This window comes from Canis lupus, chromosome 2, assembly GCF_003254725.2.
Source record: "Canis lupus dingo isolate Sandy chromosome 2, ASM325472v2, whole genome shotgun sequence".
Lineage (NCBI taxonomy): Eukaryota > Metazoa > Chordata > Mammalia > Carnivora > Canidae > Canis > Canis lupus.
Window position 1 is genome coordinate 62,362,964 of NC_064244.1, and position 19,064 is coordinate 62,382,027.

The window sequence follows — 19,064 nt, forward strand, 5'->3', positions numbered from 1 at the left end:
AGTACTCCACAGATTGGTGGAATGTGAGCAGAAGTGGTGTGCACCATTTCCAGGCTTGGCTCATTGAACCACCTGAGTGATCCTCCACCCTGTCTTCATAGCTGCTGTGGATGCCCTTGGATGCTTGGTAGTGAACATGGTGTGCCTCCATCAGTCTGGGCCCCTGAATGACTGCACAGAGCAGCCTCCACCCCATTATCCCTCCTACACCTACATCAATTGGACTTGACATGAGTGAAAAATAAATGTGAATTATAAATATTAAGCCATTAAATGGGGAGAAAACACTAATCAGATAGGCCTTGAAGATGTATTCAAACTTTTTCTCTAGCCAGGTTTATATCCCCTAAAATTCAGTATGTGATCCAGCCTTGAACCCATAAGAATATTTAGAAATTTTATTCTATTTTTTTTTCTTAAAATGTAAATAAGGCCATTTGTTCTCGGCATTTAATTAATTCTGTTCATGGACTTAATTTTAGCCTCAAGGAAATTCTAAGTAAATTAACATCAAAGCAACTGTATGGGGACACAAATATTTAGGACATTGAAAGACCACCCTCACTGAGACATGGGATAGTGTGATAAATCTATGTTCATCCAAATATCTCTGTCCCAACTAAAAACTCAACACAAGGTGTAGCAAACAAAAATGAAAACAAGAAACACCTCTAGCGAACAAATTTGTGAATAGTGTTCAATTTAATGGTATTTTCAAATAACTTTTTAGAGTGCTTTCAGAGAATGAAAATCATTTTATTATTTTTTCTCATCATAAAAGGAATCCATCCTTCAAATGTATTCAGAAAAAAAACAGAAATATATGAAAATGAGAAAGTACAGATTATCTATAATTTCACCACTGAGAGGCAAGTCTACCAGTAATAGACCACATGACACTTACTCCCATCAACCCTCAGTGACCCTGGATCACCTCATCTCTATATTCTGCCCAAGTGGTAAGGGAAAAGCATCACATCCTTATATTAGTTTTTATTTCTTTGATTATCCGTGGGTACAGGTTATGTGTATTTCCTTTGGCTTACTGTATATATTCTTTTGCACACTTTTTTTTTCTATTGAAATGTCCATCTCTTACTGGTTTTTTAAAAGTTCTACGTTGAATATGAATTTGAATTTTCTAAATAGAAAATAAAATAGAATATTCTCTCTATATAATATATTCTAAATACATTTAAATATTTCAACATTTTGAAATAGATTTAAATCATCTTTGATGGGACTTCTTTGAGCCTTGGAAGATCTTAATAGTTGTAATTTGCATAAGGATTGGAAATGTCATGCAGCTGGGTGTTCTCCCACTGAAGGACCTATGCCCAGATACCACTTCCAACGCTGTACATACAAGATCTCATGTAATTGTTGATGTAAAATTGCTCACAATTAGCAAGCAAAAAGACCGTAGGTTTAAATTTTTGTTAATTGACCAACGCAGTAGATATTCAATGCAGTTTATTTTTTATTCTTAATATTCTTAAATGACAGTCAAAATTTTTTTGAGTAATCTGGTGATAACTAAAGCTGTCATTGTATCTTACTTGAAGATTTTCTGGTCTGGAACACAAGACAGGATAAAAATCAAAATAACAATCACTTCTTTATTTGTACCTATCCTTCATAAGGCTCAGATTGCTTTGAGAGCTATTATCACATTTGATTTAATACCAGTCTTGCGGTAATGACAGCATATGTAGCATTACTTTGTTTTCATAGGTGGAACGGATCAAAGTTTTTGAGATATTGCTTGACTTCTATAAAATCACAGTGAATAATAATAATTAATGATACTTAAGATTCATTAGGTCCTTATTATGCAATAAATCAGCTTTAGCGTGCTTTAGCTCATCGAATCATAACCACCATATTTTGCAAATGAAAAAAAAATAAAGCTTAGAGAGAAAAATAAAGGCCAAAGTCACACAGCAAATAGATGGTAGAGCTGTGACTTCAACTTTGGCAGATTCTAGAACCTGGTCTCTTAGGCAGCACAGATTAACTTCATTGGAAAAGTGGCAAATCAGTGGTAGCTGATGAACTTGTTTGGAATGCTGGTGTGTTGGTGGGGCGACGGCCAAGAAAGAATTCTTGGGAGGTCTTGGGTGCAAAATAGGTGGATTTATTACAGTATGGAGACGGGGCTGGGGCAGAATGGGTACTGCCACTGCAGCCTGCTGCTCCCTGGATTGTGAGGAACACCTGACGATATACCTTGGGGGTGGGGGAAGTAAAAATAAGGGAAGTTCCAAAAGGACTTTCATATGCTAAGGAAGACTCAGGATGCTGGAGGAATGTTGTAATCTGCTTATCTCAAGTATTAGCAAGGGCTGCAGGTTAGAAGGACATTTAATTTTATCTACGTGTCCTTTTTTTTTTTTTTAAGATTTTATTTATTTATGATAGACATAGAGAGAGAAAGAGAGGCAGAGACATAGGAGGAGGGAGAAGCAGGCTCCATGCCAGGAGCCCGATGTGGGACTCGATCCCATGGATCCAGGATCCATGGATCCAGGATCGGGCCCTGGGCCAAAGACAGGCACTAAACCGCTGAGCCACCCAGGGATCCCCTACGTGACCTTCTTGTTTCCCACATCAGTAGCTACAGAACCAGAACCAAGGCCTAGGGCTCAACTCTAAACATAAACTTGGAATTTTGCCTGCCTTCTCACAAGAGCGTCTTTTTTTTTTTTTTTTTTTAAGATTTTCTTTATTTATTCATGAGAGACACAGAGAGAGAGAGAGAGACAGAGAGAGGCAGAGACACAGGCAGAGGGAGAAATAGGCTCCATGCTGGGAGCCCGACGTGGGACTCCATCCCGGGTCTCCAGGATCACGCCCTGAGCCAAAGTGCAGCCCCGCTGAGCCACACAAGAGCGTCTTAAAAGAGCTTCTCCAGGCCAGTTCCAAGGTGAGGATGGGGCTTGATTACAACAGCAAATCAATGAAAGAATGGTGTGGCTCACTGATCAGACTTTTCCCAATTATTGGGGACTTTAACTTTCCTTCCAATCTGTAATTATAGGATTATTGCAAACTCAACACATAAGTTGCTGATTTTGAAGCATGCATGTGCAGAGTTATGACAATATCTGACCCAAATAACAATTGTCTGCCTTCAAAATATTAAAGAACGCACTTCTTAGGCTTCGGACAAGAAGACCTTTAAATATTATTGAGGTGGTTCTTAGCCTAGAAGGTTTTGGGAAAAAGATAGTCTGAACATAAATGTGCAGATAAAAGCTGTCTGATCTTCTAAACTCTGTTGCCTAAAACATCCATTTGTGTTATAAAAATAAATGCAGACATTACAGAGAAGCGTTGGCAGGGAACTCTCTCGCATTTAATGAATCCTGAAAACACTGTCCCCACTCCAAACTAGTGCTTGGATTCTTGTCTCCCCACTCCCAAGCTTAGACTCTGAAAGTGGTGGGTTTTTTCTTTTCTTTTTTTCTTCTTTCCTACTGAGAGAATAGCACACTGCCTGATGGTTCTTCATGCAGCCTCCCCTCTGATGGAGACGTGTTCTGAATAATAGAGGAGAGTCCTTTCCAAAGATGGTAAAATGGCCCAGCCAGTCCCTTAATTTTATTTAAAACTGGAGCCTGGCTGGATAAAGGGCAGTCTGTTAAGCGGTGGGACTCTTGTTTCGGCTCAGGTCTTAATCTCAGGGTCATGAGATCCAGCCGTGAGATGGACCCTGCTGCGCTCAGCTCAGCATCTGCTTGAGGTTCTCTCTCCTTCTGCCCCTTACTCCCTCATGTACACACACACTCTCTCTCTCTCTCTCTCTCTAAAATAAACAAATCTTTAAAAATAATTAAGTAAATAAAATAAGATTGAACCTGGAAGGCAACCCAGAAGTAATTGAGACCCAACAATACCTCCTTTTCCACAACACATGACAAAACTATGGTCCACAGATGTTTAAACGCTTTCCAGAATCACACATCTCATCGGAGGGAAGCCAGGGTCCCAACTCAGATCTGAATTTATATTTCCATATTCCTCTTCCCAGTCTCCATAGCACTGTGACCGCCTGGTGCTATGGCCCTGTCTCCATGACACCAACGTCTGGAAAGAAGGGATGAAGGAGATTGAGGGGTCAAGCCTGCTGATATCTAGCTACACAGAGAGGTAGTCCAGACACTTGAGGCTGCAGGACGCGGCCACCACGATACCTACTCTCACCCTACTTGTTCAAGAACGGACAAGTCTCGACTGGTCTAGAGGTTAAGTCTCATGGTAACCCAAGCACACCTCCAAGGGAACAATAAAAGCCAGCTCAGGCAGGGCCCCATCCACAGGGCACCCCAGAGCCTCTGGGGTCCTGCACCCAAAAACAGCATAAAATGGGGCCAAAGTGGGGTGCAATTTCTAGACATCTTTCTGAACAGCAACATTAAGAGCAATCAGAACCAGGGTGGGAGAAGCTTTTGTTACTTTTTTTTCCTTCTCTTTTCCAGGGGTCAAAAGCCAATAATCTGACACTTATAAAAGTGTCAGCCCAAAGGGGAAGTCTCCTTGGAGGACACGCTAGCTCGCCCAGCATGTATCAGAAACTGAGATTCAACACCACGCTTTCTTTCTCTTCTTTCCAGCAGCCTCTGTTGCTCGTGGCAGATTTAATGGTGTGATTTACAGCACTGAGAGACCTTTGTCAGGGCCAGTAAAATGACAAACAATAAATATATGGAGCAGTATGTTAACAGCCCGCCACACAATACCTTGTCAGTTACAGCTTGATAGCGATACATTTTAATTTTGTCTTTCATAAAAATCTTGGCATGTATGCCTCATTTGAACACAGGCTTCCAAGTCAAGTGTGTCATCCAAGCATGCAGTTTATCACCCTCTATATTTTCTATCCTTTTCATTTAATGTCATTCCTATGGCAACAGACATCGCCCTGGAAATCATTTTCAAAACAGCTTATTTGTTGAAAGGGACTGGGTGAGGCTAAAATATGTGTTTGGCTGGGAAGAATGTCAGAGTGTGAATATGGCTTAGTTACATTAATCATATTCTTTGAGGACTTTGTGTAATCAGATACTTGAAGGAGGCGTATTGTGGGGTGGATTTGACATCCCCACCCCACCCCCAGCTTTTTATGGTTTGGCATTTCATAAGGATAAAAATAAGAAGAGCACACTTGCCGTGCCCTTCACATCAAGGGGTACACACTTGTTCATAACGCAGACGAGTCTATGCTTTTGGGGGCTCAGGCTGAGGGGTGGGTTATAATTCTAATGTTGATGTCGAGCTGCCACTACTCAGAGGAGGACTATACAAACCCATTTATTCGACACATCTTTATTGAGCATCTACTAGGTAACAGGCATTGTGCTGTGAAATTTGTTGTGGATGAAACGTTGTCTCTGTTCCCATGGAGAGGACAGGGTTAGACCTTAGACTCTGGTGGGGAAGACAGATGGCGAACAGGTTAAGAAACACATTGACTAAGTAGAGTTCTCTAGACACAGGGTCTGAGGTGAGGATTGTTGTGATTTATTAAAGACTCAATAAGCGAGTTTCACAAAGGATGTGTTAGGAGGTGTGGACGGCAGAAGAGGGCAAAGCTGAGTCTAGCCTCAGCCTGATCCCAGGGGAGCTCTGAAGTGTGAATGACCCAAAAGCTCACTCACCTTGAGGAGTTGCTTTTAGACTCAGTAAGGAGTCAGCCATTGGTTGCAAGCTGTCCTGCTGGGTCAGTGGGTGCCATCCCAGCCTCTTAGGCATCCCCTGGCTGGGTGGCTCCTGTTGGCCAAGAGCAATTCTAGGGAGAAGTGTGCAACTGTGGGCCGTTAGTAGTGAAAACATGCAGCGGCTGGGGAGTGGCCCCCCTAGTGGGCCAAGGTGATCTGGTCAGAGCCTGTAGCTTCCACTACATGTATAAATACCTATAATCCATTAAGTTGGTAGTAATGCTAGGAATAAAAGAGGATGGTCGGTGGTGGAGCAAGAGGTCATAAAATGCTTCCCTGAAGAGAAGACATCTGAGCTGATACACGAATGACAAACAGGACCCAGAAGCATGAACATCTAAACACTCTCTTTTGGGGTAGATGACACAACAAGGACAAATAGCCTCTGAATTTTGTGTTTGGGGGTGAGAGTGGGAGGCACCTGGGTGGCTCAGTAGGTGAAGTGTCTGCCTTTGGCTCAGGTTATGATCTCAGGGTCCTGGAATCAAGCCCCACATCAGGCTCCCTGCTCAACGAGGAAGCTGCGTCTCCCTCTGCCTCTGCCCCTGTTTGTGCTCTCTTACTCTCTCTCTCTCTCTCTCTCTCTCAAACAAATAAATAAAAGCTTTAAAATAAATAAATAAACTTATAATTTTTTTAAGGGTGATAAGTTTAGGATAATGAGAAGCAGGAAGAAGGTTCAAGAAGTAGAAGTGCCACGAACAAAGGACTGTGTGGTAGAGGATCAAGTCAAAGGGACATGCAGGGGTCAGATGTATAGGGTGTGGCAGGCCCTAACAAGGGATTAGAGTTTATCCTAAACTCGGGGGAGGGCCTACTACACATTATAAGCCAACCAGCATTAGTTATCCCAATCCAGAAATTAAACAACTAGCCTACATCCAGCCCCTCCTAGCACTATGCTAGATAGTCTGAGGTCCTAAAGTAGTGAGTACATACCATGCACACAAGGAGATCATTTAGTTGTTGATTCACAAAGCAGCCCGCAAGAGCTTCCTTAATCTGTGTCGTGGATGACCTGTAGTTCTGATGGAATTCTGGAGCCTTTTCACCATGCATTATTCCCATATCTGATATTTCAGAAATACATTTTCCCCAAATGAGAATCTAGTGCATTTCCCACAGAGACAGCATTCCATCTGGTAGGTCCTCGTAGAACACTGCTCCCCATAGTATGATATGTGGACCATCAGCATGGTCATTCTGCTCAGAAATGCAGAACCGCAGGCCCCACCTCACACCTACTGAACCAGAATCTGCATTTTAACAAGCCCCCTTGCGACCCTGGGTGATTTGTATGCACATTAGAGTTTGGCAAACTCGTGTAGAATGTTGTTTCTATAGGAAAATATGTCCTGAAGTCCAATAACTCACCTATTAACAAACATGTAGGAAAGTACAACCAATGTGTAATCTGGCTTCTGGCTTTCTGGGAAAAAAAAAAAGTGTTAAACTTTACTAAATAACTAGAAAAGGGAAAAGCACGTAAGTCCTTTTCTTTTTTAACCATCATTAAATAATTTATGCTATGCTTATTGTGTTTTTGCCACTTTCCAACTATCAGATTTGTTAGATTGAAGTATGGTTGAGACTCAACCATACTTACATTAGTTAAGTAAGTTAAGTAATAGTTATAAACTATTACATTAGTTTCATGGCGATTTGAAAAGTTTATAGATATTGCTACCATCGGTCACCATGCAACACAACTACAAGACCATTGACTATATTCCCTGTGCCAAATCTTTCACCCCTGTGGCTTGCTCATCCCATAAGTGGAAGCCCGTATCTCCCACTCATCCCTTCTGCGCCATTTCCCAGTCCCCTCCTGGAAACTATCAGTTAGTTTTCTATATTTATGGGTCTGTTTCTACTTTTTTTTGTTGTTGTTTTTCTTGTTTGTTTTACTTTTTTTGATTCCACATAGAAATGAAATCACATGTATTCGTCTTTCTCTGTCTGACCTACTTTACTTAGTGTAATACCCCTGAGGACCACCCATGTTATCACAAATGACAAGATCTCATTCTTTTTTATGGGTGAATAATGTTTCATTATATATACACACATCTTCTTTACCCATTTATGTATCAATGAACTCTAGGGCTGCTTCCATATCTTGGCTATTGTAAAGAATGCTGCAAAAATATAGGAGTACATGTATCCTTTTGCAATAGTGTTTTCATTTTCTTTGGGTAAATACCCAGTAGTGGAATTACTGAATTTGTATGATATTTCTATTTTTAACTTTTGAGAAGATTCCATACTGTTTCCTAGGGTGGCTGCACCTATTTCCATTCCTACCAACAGTGCATGAGGGTTCCTTTTTCTTTACATCCCTGCCAATATTTTTTCCTTCTTATCTTCTAGCAATTCAGAGAGATATAAGGTGATTGTAATAGTCCTTTTCACAATTACTGTTGTATGCATGGACACCAGGAAGCTGCACGAATCCCTACACAATTCAAGAGATACCCTGTATGCAAAGGAATTTGAAGAAGAAAAGAGTGAGAAATACAGCTTTGATAGATGGTTTTGCAGAAAAGGAGACCTCAGCATTAGTCTATCTTAAAATATTATTTCTAGGAGGCAAATCTTCCAAAATGGTGGAAATTTGAAAATCTGCTCCTCCAGAAAGGAGAAGCAAAACTCAGCAAAATCAACTTTTTTAGAACCCCTGAAATAAAGACTTGCAACAATCCAAGGAGTATCTATTTAAGAAAATATTAGTTCTACAATATGATAATAGATATTACCCAAAAGAAGAGTCAGTGGTCAAATGAGAAACACCGGGCTTGCTATGGTCAGTTTCTCTGCTGCAGGACTTTTCAGAGCCTTTAACATGCTCTATCTTCATTATATAGTTATGAGGGTTTCCCCCAAACCTAATTGACCACAGATCCCTTTTATAGTGAGCTATTTTGCAGATCTAAATCTTGAAAAACACACTTTGGGAGATACGAGGTAAGATTCTGAGGGGAGATCTGAGGAAAAAGCAGGAGTTTTAGACAATGGAAGAGGCAGAGAGTATTAGAGAGTCATGCATAAGACAGTCCCCTTCCCCTGGAAGCCCAAATATTTTTCTAGAAGGTGTTAAGGAACTAGTTCCCAAGTAAAGTGGTGGGAAATTTGGAGTCTTTAAGGGTTGGATAGAGTAATTCAGGCTAAAGAGAAGTTTCTTAAACAAGTTACACAAAGTGCAAGCCATAAAGCAAAAGAATGATTAATTTGATGACATTAGAATTAAAATTTCTGTAAAGCAACAACAACAAAATTATGTTAAACCAAGTGATAGGACAAGCCAAGGGGAGCCTGGGTGGATCAGTCAGTTAAGCAGTTAAGCATCTGCCTTCAGCTCAGGTCATGATCCCGGGGTCTTGGGATGGACCCCCATGTTGGGCTCCCTGCTCAGCAGGAAGTCTGTTTCTCCCTCTGCCTCTGCCCTTTCTCTGCTCATGCCTCTAGCTTGCTCTTTCTCTCTCTCTCTCTCTGTCTCTCTGTGTCAAATAAATAACAATAACAACAACAAAAAAAACTTTTAAAAAAGACAAGCCACAGCCTACAAAATGATATTTGCAATGCACATAACCAATAAGGATAATTATCTAGAAAGTCTAAAGAACAAAGGATATGAACCTGTGATAAACAGAGGAGTACACCTAAATGATCTGTAAATATGTAAAAAGATGTTCAGTCTCCTCCAGAATTAGCAAGGAAGTACAAGCCAAATTAAAACCATAATAAATTTGACCCAAAAATCTAATCTCTGCCAAGACCAAATGCTAGTGGACAGGTAGAGCATGAACTTTCCTATGCTGCTGCTGATAGAGGAATAAAGTAGGATAACTATTTTAGATTTTGCAAAATTTAGAAAATTTGAAAACAGACATACACCCTACAGAAACCCATTTGTAAGCACAATGGGACTAGTCCAAGAGTGTTTGTTCTAGCACAGTTCATGAATTAGGGCTAGAGGTTTTCACATCGATAAATCCTAATAGAAGAACACATAGAGTATGAACCATTTATAATAGTTTCTTAAAATGTAAAACTATGCTATATATTGCTTATGGGTTCCTTTGCATGTGCTAACAATATAAAAACTTGCATGGAGAGCACCTGGGTGGCTCAGTGGTTGAAAATCTGCCTTTGGCTCAGGTCATGATACTGGAGTCCTGGGATTGAGTCCCCATCAAGCTCCCCACAGGAAGCCTGCTTCTCCCTCTACCTCTGTCTCTGCCTCTCTTTGTGTGTCTCTCATGAATAAATAAATAAAATCTTAAAAAAAAAAAAAAACTTGCATGGAACCAATCCTAGTGACATCTTGATCTCAGACCTCTTGCCTCCAGCACTGTGGGATAATAAATTTCTATTGTTTCACCCATCGGTTTATAGTACTCTGTTTTAGCAGCCCTAGCAAACTAATAGATTTTAAAATATGAGACAACTTTGAACAAAGATGCACTTTTGAAGAACATCCTTCAAGTTCTTGGACAGAAAGCAGAAATGACAGAAGCTACTGTTGGTGTCCCTTGGCTTTCAGACGTCTCACTTCAATTTCTGCCTCCACCTTCACATGGTGTATCCCTTTCCAGATCTCTGTCCTCTTTTCTTCTTGCAACGATACAAGGCATATAGAATAAGGACCCATCCTATCCTGTACGACTTCCTCTTAACTAATTGCATCTACAAAGACCCTGTCTCCACACAAGATTACATTCAAAGGCTCTAGAGGTTAAGACTTGAGCATATTATTTTTTTAGGGACACAGTTCAACCCACAATGAACATGTTCTCAATGAGAGGAAAGGGTGTCCACGTGGGTTAGAACAGTGGCAGATACTATCTAGTAGAAGCGGGGACCAGAGAAGGAGGAACTGCAGGATGAGAGCTACAACCACAGACTCCTCCCCCTAGCTACTGCCACAGCTGCATCAGAGGCAGAGAGACAGGGGGAGAAATACCCCTGCTTTTCCCTTCTTCCTGCCCTTTGATCCCCCACCAATGCCACATACCTGCCAAAACAACTGGAAAACAGCTGACAAAGGAAAACTTACCTGGGAAAGTCAGTCAGTCCTTTCCCCCATGTCCAGAGCACAAGGCTTAAGGCTGGACAACACCCAATCACAATTGTTCAAAACCTGTCAAGGCCTGCCAGGAACTAGTCACCCAGCTGGAACAAGAGGTAGAGCCGAGGGTATTTTGAAGTGGTGACCAAGAAATACCCAAATGGAAGAAAGAACGAGACAATCATGATCTTTCTCCATGGACACTTCGGTCTAGTAGATGAGAGATATGTGAAATACAATTTTAATTCTAATCTTTAATAAGTGCAATGAGAGGTAGAGAGTGATGGAGAGTAGCCACAGACCCAAAGAAAAAGTAGTGATTCAGGCAAGGCCACCTCGAATAAATGATTTTTAAACTCAGCATGAAGTAGGGATAATAGAGAGAGACTTTTGATCTACTGTGTACTCTTTATTTTGTGGAATTGACCACTTGCTTTGATTCATCTTGTTGTGTGGCCCCATAGCAGATTTATAACTTGGACAATAGAGCTTAAAGACAGTGGTAAGGTATTTTACAAAAAGAGAGAGAGAGAGAGACCTAAATATGGACTAGGGCCACCATTAGGGCACAGGAGAAAGTATATGAACTCTGGAACAGATGCAGGCTGGATCTGGCACCCACAACTATGAGATGTGGATTCTCAGGCATTTCATGAAAACTCCCTCAGAATCCATTTTCTTATCTTTAAAAGAGGGGTGATGATACCCAAGTTTCTGTTGTAAGTTTTGACAATGATATTCATAAATCGGATAGTACTTAGCAGGGATCAAAATAACAATAAATTGGGCAGCCCAGGTGGCCCAGCATTTTAGCGCCATCTTCAGCCCAGGGTGTGATCCTAGAGACCCAGGATCGAGTCCCAAGTCAGGCTCCCTGCATGGAGCCTGCTTCTCCCTCTGCCTGTGTCTCTGCCTCTCTCCCTCTCTTTCTCTCTGTGTCTGTCATGGATAAATAAATAAAATCTTTAAAAAATAACAATAAATTAATCCTAGATATTAAGAACAATTATAGTAGGTTTCATAGAAACGCAAAAAAAGTAGGGAGAAAGAAACCAGGGGGAAAAAAGAAGAAAGAAAGAAAGAAAGAAAGAAAGAAAGAAAGAAAGAAAGAAAGAAAGAAAGAAAGAAAGAAAGAAAGAAAGAAAGAAAGAAAGAAGAGAGAAAGAAAGAAAGAAGAAGAAAGAAAGAAAGAAAGAAAGAAAGAAAGAAAGAAAGAAAGAAAGAAAGAAAGAAAGAAAGAAAGAAAGAAAGAAAGAAAGAAAGAAAGAAAGGAAAGAAAGAAAGAAAGAAAGAAAGAAAGAAAGAAAGAAAGAAAGAAAAAAAGAAAGAAAGAAAGAAGACACATGGTAGATTGGGTGAAAATGGAACAGAAGAAAGAAGAAATTAGCAGAGAGAAAACACAAGAAGCAAGAACAATCAGATCTCAAGGCTGGATGATTTCTAAGTCCCCATGCAGAAGGCTATCCACAGCCTGAAGCAACTCCTGGTGCCACCGCCCCTATAGAAGAAGTGCCAGCCAAGTGCCATCAAGCCCTGGGATCTCGTAGTAAAGAATCCGATATTCTTACCCAGAGGTTAGAGCACCTAAAACTCCCATGCAACCAGTCCCCCAAAGTTTGCAAAGACAAAAGGCAGCTGGACCACTCTTAAGTGAATCCTCTTAACCCCCCACTTCCGTCAAGTGTCAACAACTCACTAAATTCTTGGGCACCATGGGGCCCAGCTTCCCCAGGGTAGCCAGGCTGCTCTTTGCCTTCCATTAGTAGGGGAGATGCAGAAGGAACTGGAAGCCTGAACAGAAGGACATCAGCAGGGGGCAATGGGCAGAGTGGCCCACACAGGGATATGGACACCCAGTTTCCATTTCTGCCCAGCACCTGAGGAAAGGACTTGCTTTCGAACCATTATCACCCCAGCAGAGGGCAAGCGACCGATGAAAGGAATGCCCGCAACTTGCCAAAGTCAGCTACAGTGTGGCTGCCTTGCTGGCACTGCTGGGATGAAGGCGAGGGAGGAACAGGCCTCAGAGGGAACGTCTTTCTTAAAAGGGAAGTGGGGGCACCTGGATGGCTCAGCGGTTGAGCATCTGCCTTCGGCTCAGGTCATGATCCCGGGGTCCTGGGATCGAATCCCACATTGAGCTCCCCGCAGGGAGCCTGCTTCTCCCTCTGCCTGTGTCTCTGCCTCTCTCTCTGTGTCTCTCATGATTAAATCGTAAAAAGGGGGGGGGGTAGGGGGGAGTGGATGTGAGTTGAGATAACTCAGAAGAGGGATCACTCTGGGGGCAGCCTGGTTTTGGTTCCTAGCCACCATCCTATCCTCAGTGGTCTTATTGAAAATTCCTCCCCCCGACCCCGGCCTCCAGGCTCACCGTGGCCCACATCAGGGTGGGGTGACTTTCTACGAAGAAAACGGAGGTTGCAATGTTTGGCATATTAATTCAGAGCATATGGCCCAAAATATTGTTTGCTATGGCTCGTGGGCTTATGATATTTAATTTAAAATAGATTTTCCTAAATAAAAAAAAAAAAAGAGAGAGAGAGACTTTATACAGATGGCCATTAAAAGCAAACCGTTTTTTTGCTGCGTGGCATTGTTAAAATACAATGTTTTTAAAGCATTTTATAGCTCCTCGGCCCTTTGGCAAGAACGGGGTGTTCAGAAAAGACGCAGGCTTGGCACAGTGACAAGGGGGCCCTGACGCCATCGTCACAACCCTGGCCTGCGGGCCACCTTCCTCTCCTGCAGCCCGATCTTCTCTGGTCTAGAAAGTCGCCTCCCGCGATCCTGGAGTCGTTCGCAGAGCCCAGAAAGTACGACTCCTGAGATCAAGGAGCCGTTGTGATGGCAGCGAACACTTGATGATGTCATTTCTTGTTAAAAACGAACAGATTGTTTCCACAGCAAACATCTAGCGAGTACAAGGCCAGGTGCTTTCCTATTTTCCATGTCTCCCTTGGTGTTAATGAGAGTATTTGGGGGGGCGGGGGGAGTCCTTCATTTCTCTCATTTCTTTTCCCTTTGACAATGAGGCCTGGGGTGGGGGTGGGGGGACCGTCCCAGAGAGGGTGTCATCCTGGAGGTGGATGCACAGGGGAAAATGGGCCGGGTGACACAGACAGCATGAGGAGCCCTGTGCTTCCTCTGCTGATCCAGGCGTATGGGAGCGGAGACAGAATGAAACCCCCTTTCACTCCCCACCACCACCACCACCAAGGACCATGCCACCCATCATGTCCATCCAGCTTGCTCTCTCCAACCGGCTCCTTTTCACCTCGGGTCAAGGGCTGCAGACCCAGTGGGCCGAACCCACTAAGCCGCTTACCCCTGAAAACACAACAGAAAAGGACAAGGAGAAGGATGGGTGGTGTTAACTTACAGGCTCCTGCTCGACAGGAACAGCCCCAGCTTCCATGTTCCATCCTCCCCTTGAAACCAGCAACAGACTGGAATTCTCCGCTGGAATCTGATCGGGAGAGAGCACATACCTCGGGGTCAGGTCTGGGGAGTTGGCTTTTATGGTGCAATGGCAGTCGCTAAAGACTTTTGTTGGAAAAGCTGATACTTGAGAAATGGTTTCATATTAGTTTGGGATGGAAAAGAAAGCTGAGAGCACTTGCTGGATTGTCAGTAATCCTCGCTTCTGAGTGGCCAAGGAGAAACAGCCCACTTCCTGGTGGGGGCGCAGAGAAGTGTTGAGGTACGAAAACAATTGTTCTAAACACAGTCTCGTCTGTAATTAGGAATGCACCAGCCACGGCATATGGTTTGTTTTTCTAGTTCAGTAACCTTTAACAACACTTGTAATCTGTTGGGTTTTTAAAAGTTGGGGGGGGGGGTGTGCAGGGTGGTGGAGGTGATGGGAGAGAGTTACATTACACTCGGCGCAGGGCTCCCCAAGACACACTCAGCTCTGGGCACACCTTCCTGCCCTGGTGGTTTTCTGGGTCTTTGTTCAAAGGGATATAAACAAAGCTTAGGTGAGCACACGGGAGAGCTCCTGCAATCCCAGGGGGTAACTTTATAGGGGAGGCTGTCTCCTTTGTCCATGGAGTGAGGGATTGGGTTTGCAGGCGGCCGGAGGACTGCAACCCTGCGTTTAGGGGGTTTCTGGGGGACACCGATTCTGGTCTGCACCTGGATCCCAGTTGCTTAAATGAGCAAGCCAGGGCTTGAAAGAGTTAGAATATGTACCCAGCAGAATTAACAAAACACAGAGGACACCTTGGCTGAAGCTAGCAAGGCCCAAAGTGGGGCCTTTGCAATCCAACTCCAGAATATTCTTCAGAGGGGTTATCAGTTAGCACACGCTGCCAGGGAGCAGAAAGGAAAATATTGATTGGTAAAGTTCCTATCTCGGTGGCTGTCTTGGAATGAACTTGCGGGGACTGACCCTTCTTGGCCCAGGTATTAAAATGAAAGAAGGGGCTCGAGCCGTTTTCCTCGTTAAAATGATTTCTTTTCCATTTATAAAGAGCCTCCATGTTCAGTATAGATGAATTAGGAGGGCCAGACAATACACATAGGAAAATTAACAGCACTCATAATCTCAGCAACCAGCATTAGCTGGTGTTAACCGGTTTATAGTATATAACATTTCAAACTTGGAAAACAAATATACAAATGCCAACAAAAATCAGGGCAGCGTGTACATACTACTTTGTAATCTACTTTTGTCACTTTCGAGTCTTTATTGTACCCATTATTTGAAATTGATAAATTTGCATCTACATCATTTGTAATGACGGCCTAGGAGTATATGTCATAGACGTACAAAAGCTTATTTAATCGATCCTTTGTTTTTAGACGTTCAGACTGCTTGAAGCTTTTGTGTGTGTGTGTTGTAAACTGCTTTGGCGAACCACCTCCCGGGTAAATATTTGTGTTTAAGTGTTATTGCGATTGTTGTGCAAACAGAATAACTTGATGATGCTTTAGAACATTTTCTGAGAGCTAAAAGCTAGGCAAGGGGGCAGCCCTGGGGGCGCAGCGGTTTTGCGCCGCCTGCAGCCCAGGGCATGATCCTGGAGCCCCAGGATCGAGTCCCACGTCAGGCTCTCTGTATGATGCCTGCTTCTCCCTCTGTCTCTGCCTCTCTCTCTCTCTCTCTCTCTCTCTCTCTGTGTCTCTATGAATGAACAAATAAAATCTTAAAAAATAAATAAATAAATAAATAAATAAATAAATAAATAAATAAATAAATAAAAGCAAGCTAGGCAAGGAGCTGACATAAGCTCCACAAGGCAGTGGCCTTCTAAATATGCCTGAAGAGAAGATGCGAATCAGGAGCTCCTGGGTGGTTCGGTCGGTTGAGCAACCCACTCTGGATTTGGGCTCAGGTCATGATCTCAGGGTTGTGGCGTAGAGCCTGGTGTCGTGTTGCATTGGGCTCTGTGCTCAGCAGGCTGCTTGAGATTCTCTCTCTCCCTCTGCCTCTTCCCCTTCTCTCTCTCAAATAAATAAATCTTAAAAAAAAAAAAAAAAGAATACATGAATCAAGCTTCCTCATAGGTGTGACAGAAATATTTGGTAAAATAGGCAGCGTTAAAAGAAATTCTGTAGAAATACCAGACATTAAGCCAAATCGTACAGGGCTGCCAATGACCTGTTAGATGTCTGTCATCTCTAATTTCTAAACATGCTATTCTAGGAGCCTCTGTTTTTATAACACATAAATGCATGTGGCGTCTTCCTGGGTTATTTGGACCAAATACTGTAATTCTTTAAGCTCAGCAGACTGTTTTAAGAATGATGAAAAAAAAAAACTTAGTTCACATGGCGATACAGAACTGGGGGCAGATGTCGAAATGATAGTGGGGAAGGGCAAAATGCTAGGACAGACCAGGTCTAAAGTTGTCGTTAGTGAACTCGAAATATGTGATTTGATAAAAATAATCGTAAACTCTGCTTTCAAAGAGGGTGTGTTTATAACCAACAGCTCAGAAACAAACGGATGGCTTTGTGCGTGGAGGGCAAACGTGTGGCACAAGTGTCATCACCTCCTTTCCCGTGCCCTTGGGTACTCGGATCACCCTTCCCTGATTCTACAGCAAGCCTCAGATCCCTCCGCCCAGGTCTCCAGGCCATGACCAGCCCCATTGGAATTGGCACCTGTGGTTGTTTTTATCACAGGCCTAGTGGGTTTCCACAAATCAGCGAACTGTTGGAGAAAGGGGGAGGATTTAGTTTGTTGGGAAAGTGGGATATTGATGCCTGGATGGACAGAACTAAGAGGCAGAGGGTGTTCTGCCAAAAAAGCAGAGAGTCCATCCTGGAGTGGAATGATTCCAGGGAAGCCTGTTATTCTTCATGCAATTTGGAATTACAATCCGCAGATTCTTCCTGCAGAATTCAAAGGCAACGTCCTCCACTAGAATCAGTGCGCTCCTGTGGATGGTCCTGTTGCAGCAAATTGCAAGTCCTCATTTCTATGTATGGATCTTTTAATTATTCAACATTTATTGAGTTCCTTTTGTCTTGACTTGGTTTCACCAAGTAGGAAAAGCCTAAGACAAGGGTTTGTGTGCAGCTGATTTATTATGGGACATGAGTTCAGGAACCCTCAGTGCGGGATTGGAAAGTGATTCAGGAAAAGAAGGAAAGCTAATATGAGGATGACTTATCAGGATGGTAACTGCCTTGGGCTTGATTCTTCTCGGAGTCTCTGAGGAGTTTCCGGAATGTTCCTCAGCCTTATCTGCATGGGGACTGAGGAGAAGAGTGTTTATCCATGTCCTCTCATACCTCATGGGTCAATGACTGCCCCGAGGAGTGAGTCTCTTGCCCGCGTGTGAATGCCAATAGGGTTCCTAGAGACACACCTAAAAGCAGAAAATGAGATACACCATGTGCCCAGTACCCAGGGTACCGCAACAGGGCACTGTCAGATTTCTCGCTCCTGGGAAGGAGGTTGCAGCAGCCATGGCTAGTCACAGGGCACATCACCGATAACAGCGCAGCACTTGGTTGTTCCAAGGAAAGCACAGCGCCCAGCCACTTCCTCCTCAGAGAACCTGAGGTTGCAGGGTTGAACCACTGTGAGCCCAGCTTGGGTGAATCACCCTACAGATTTCCTCCAGGGCCTGGGATAGAGTTACAAGCCTCCTCTGCAGCCATGGGAAGAGATGAAGAGGGAGGAATGGGTGTGCTAAGAGGCAAGACAATCACTGCCCTGAACCACGAGCTAACCTGCAGGAAACTCAAGGGGCAGCTCTCCAAAGGCACCAAGCCCAAGCAGGTAGAGCCATCTTCTACAGGAAAAACCAAGTTCCTTTGCTCCGGATTTTCAAATTCAAAGCCTTCAGATGAAAGTTCACCACAGGCATTGCTTTGTTGGGTCTGTTCATTTTTGTAAATTGACTTTTTTGTTTTTATTTAAACTCCAGACAATTAATATACAGTGTTACATTGGTTTAGGAATAGAATTTAGTGATTTGTCATACAACACCCAGAGCTCATCATAACAAGTACCCTCCTTAATCCCCATCACCCACATAACCCATGCCCCTGCCCACCTCCCCGCCAACAACCCCTAGGTTGTTCTCTAGAGTTAAAACAAAACAAATGAACATAAGGGGGATAAAAGAGAGAGAGAGAGAAACCATTTTTGTAAATTTTCAAAATTTGTTGCCAGTTAAAAAAATTTGGATGATCTCTCATAAAAACCCAGATTAATATTTTCTTCTTCAAAGTAAAATAAAATAAAAATCTCCCAACGCTGGCCAGAATCAGCTGGAGCTGAATAGCAACCACCCTCCTGAGATGGGCATGCACCCTCTAGTTCACCACAGTCCCCACTACTCCCTGCTGTACGTATTCCCGTGACTCCCATTGCCTGACTGGCCCCTATAGATCTTAGAGTTTATGACTTCAGTTCTGATTCCAGTTTGTCATGGCTTTAATTATTTAAAAACTCTGTTTCTCAAACGCTTAAATAAACTGTGGAACTCTAAGTGATTTCCAATATTGACTGGTTCCATGTTATGAGATGCAGTCATCATATTCACCAGAAACCACTAGAATAAGACTTAGAGTTACTCTCTGCCTCTAAAACTGGCTGTGGGCCTTGCAGATTCACTTCACTCCCGTGGCCCTCAGTCTATGGCCCCTCTCATGGGATAGCAGTCATTTCCTGCCTTCCAGGCCCCACTTCCTGGCCTCTTAGGATTGTGGAGAGACACATGATTACTTGCAGTCAATGAACTGTGAGCAGAAATGACATATGTCACTTCTGGGTTTAAGGTTTAATTGTAGGTATGTGACTCCCAAAGCTCCCT

At 43.0% G+C, this 19,064-nt stretch overlaps 1 long non-coding RNA gene across 2 annotated transcripts in view; it reads right to left on the minus strand.

Annotated features, from left to right (window-relative positions):
- The window catches only part of LOC112660238 (uncharacterized), a 29,806-nt gene extending 15,438 nt beyond the window's left edge, over nucleotides 1-14,368 (minus strand). Inside the window, exon 1 of one of the 2 annotated variants that reach the window (XR_007404812.1) lies at nucleotides 14,168-14,368. This is a non-coding gene — a long non-coding RNA (uncharacterized LOC112660238). Of the gene's footprint in view, nucleotides 1-10,776; nucleotides 10,835-14,167 lie in introns of those variants that run through there. The other variant, XR_007404813.1, reaches the window with a different exon arrangement.
- Between the last annotated feature and the right edge of the window lie 4,696 nt (nucleotides 14,369-19,064).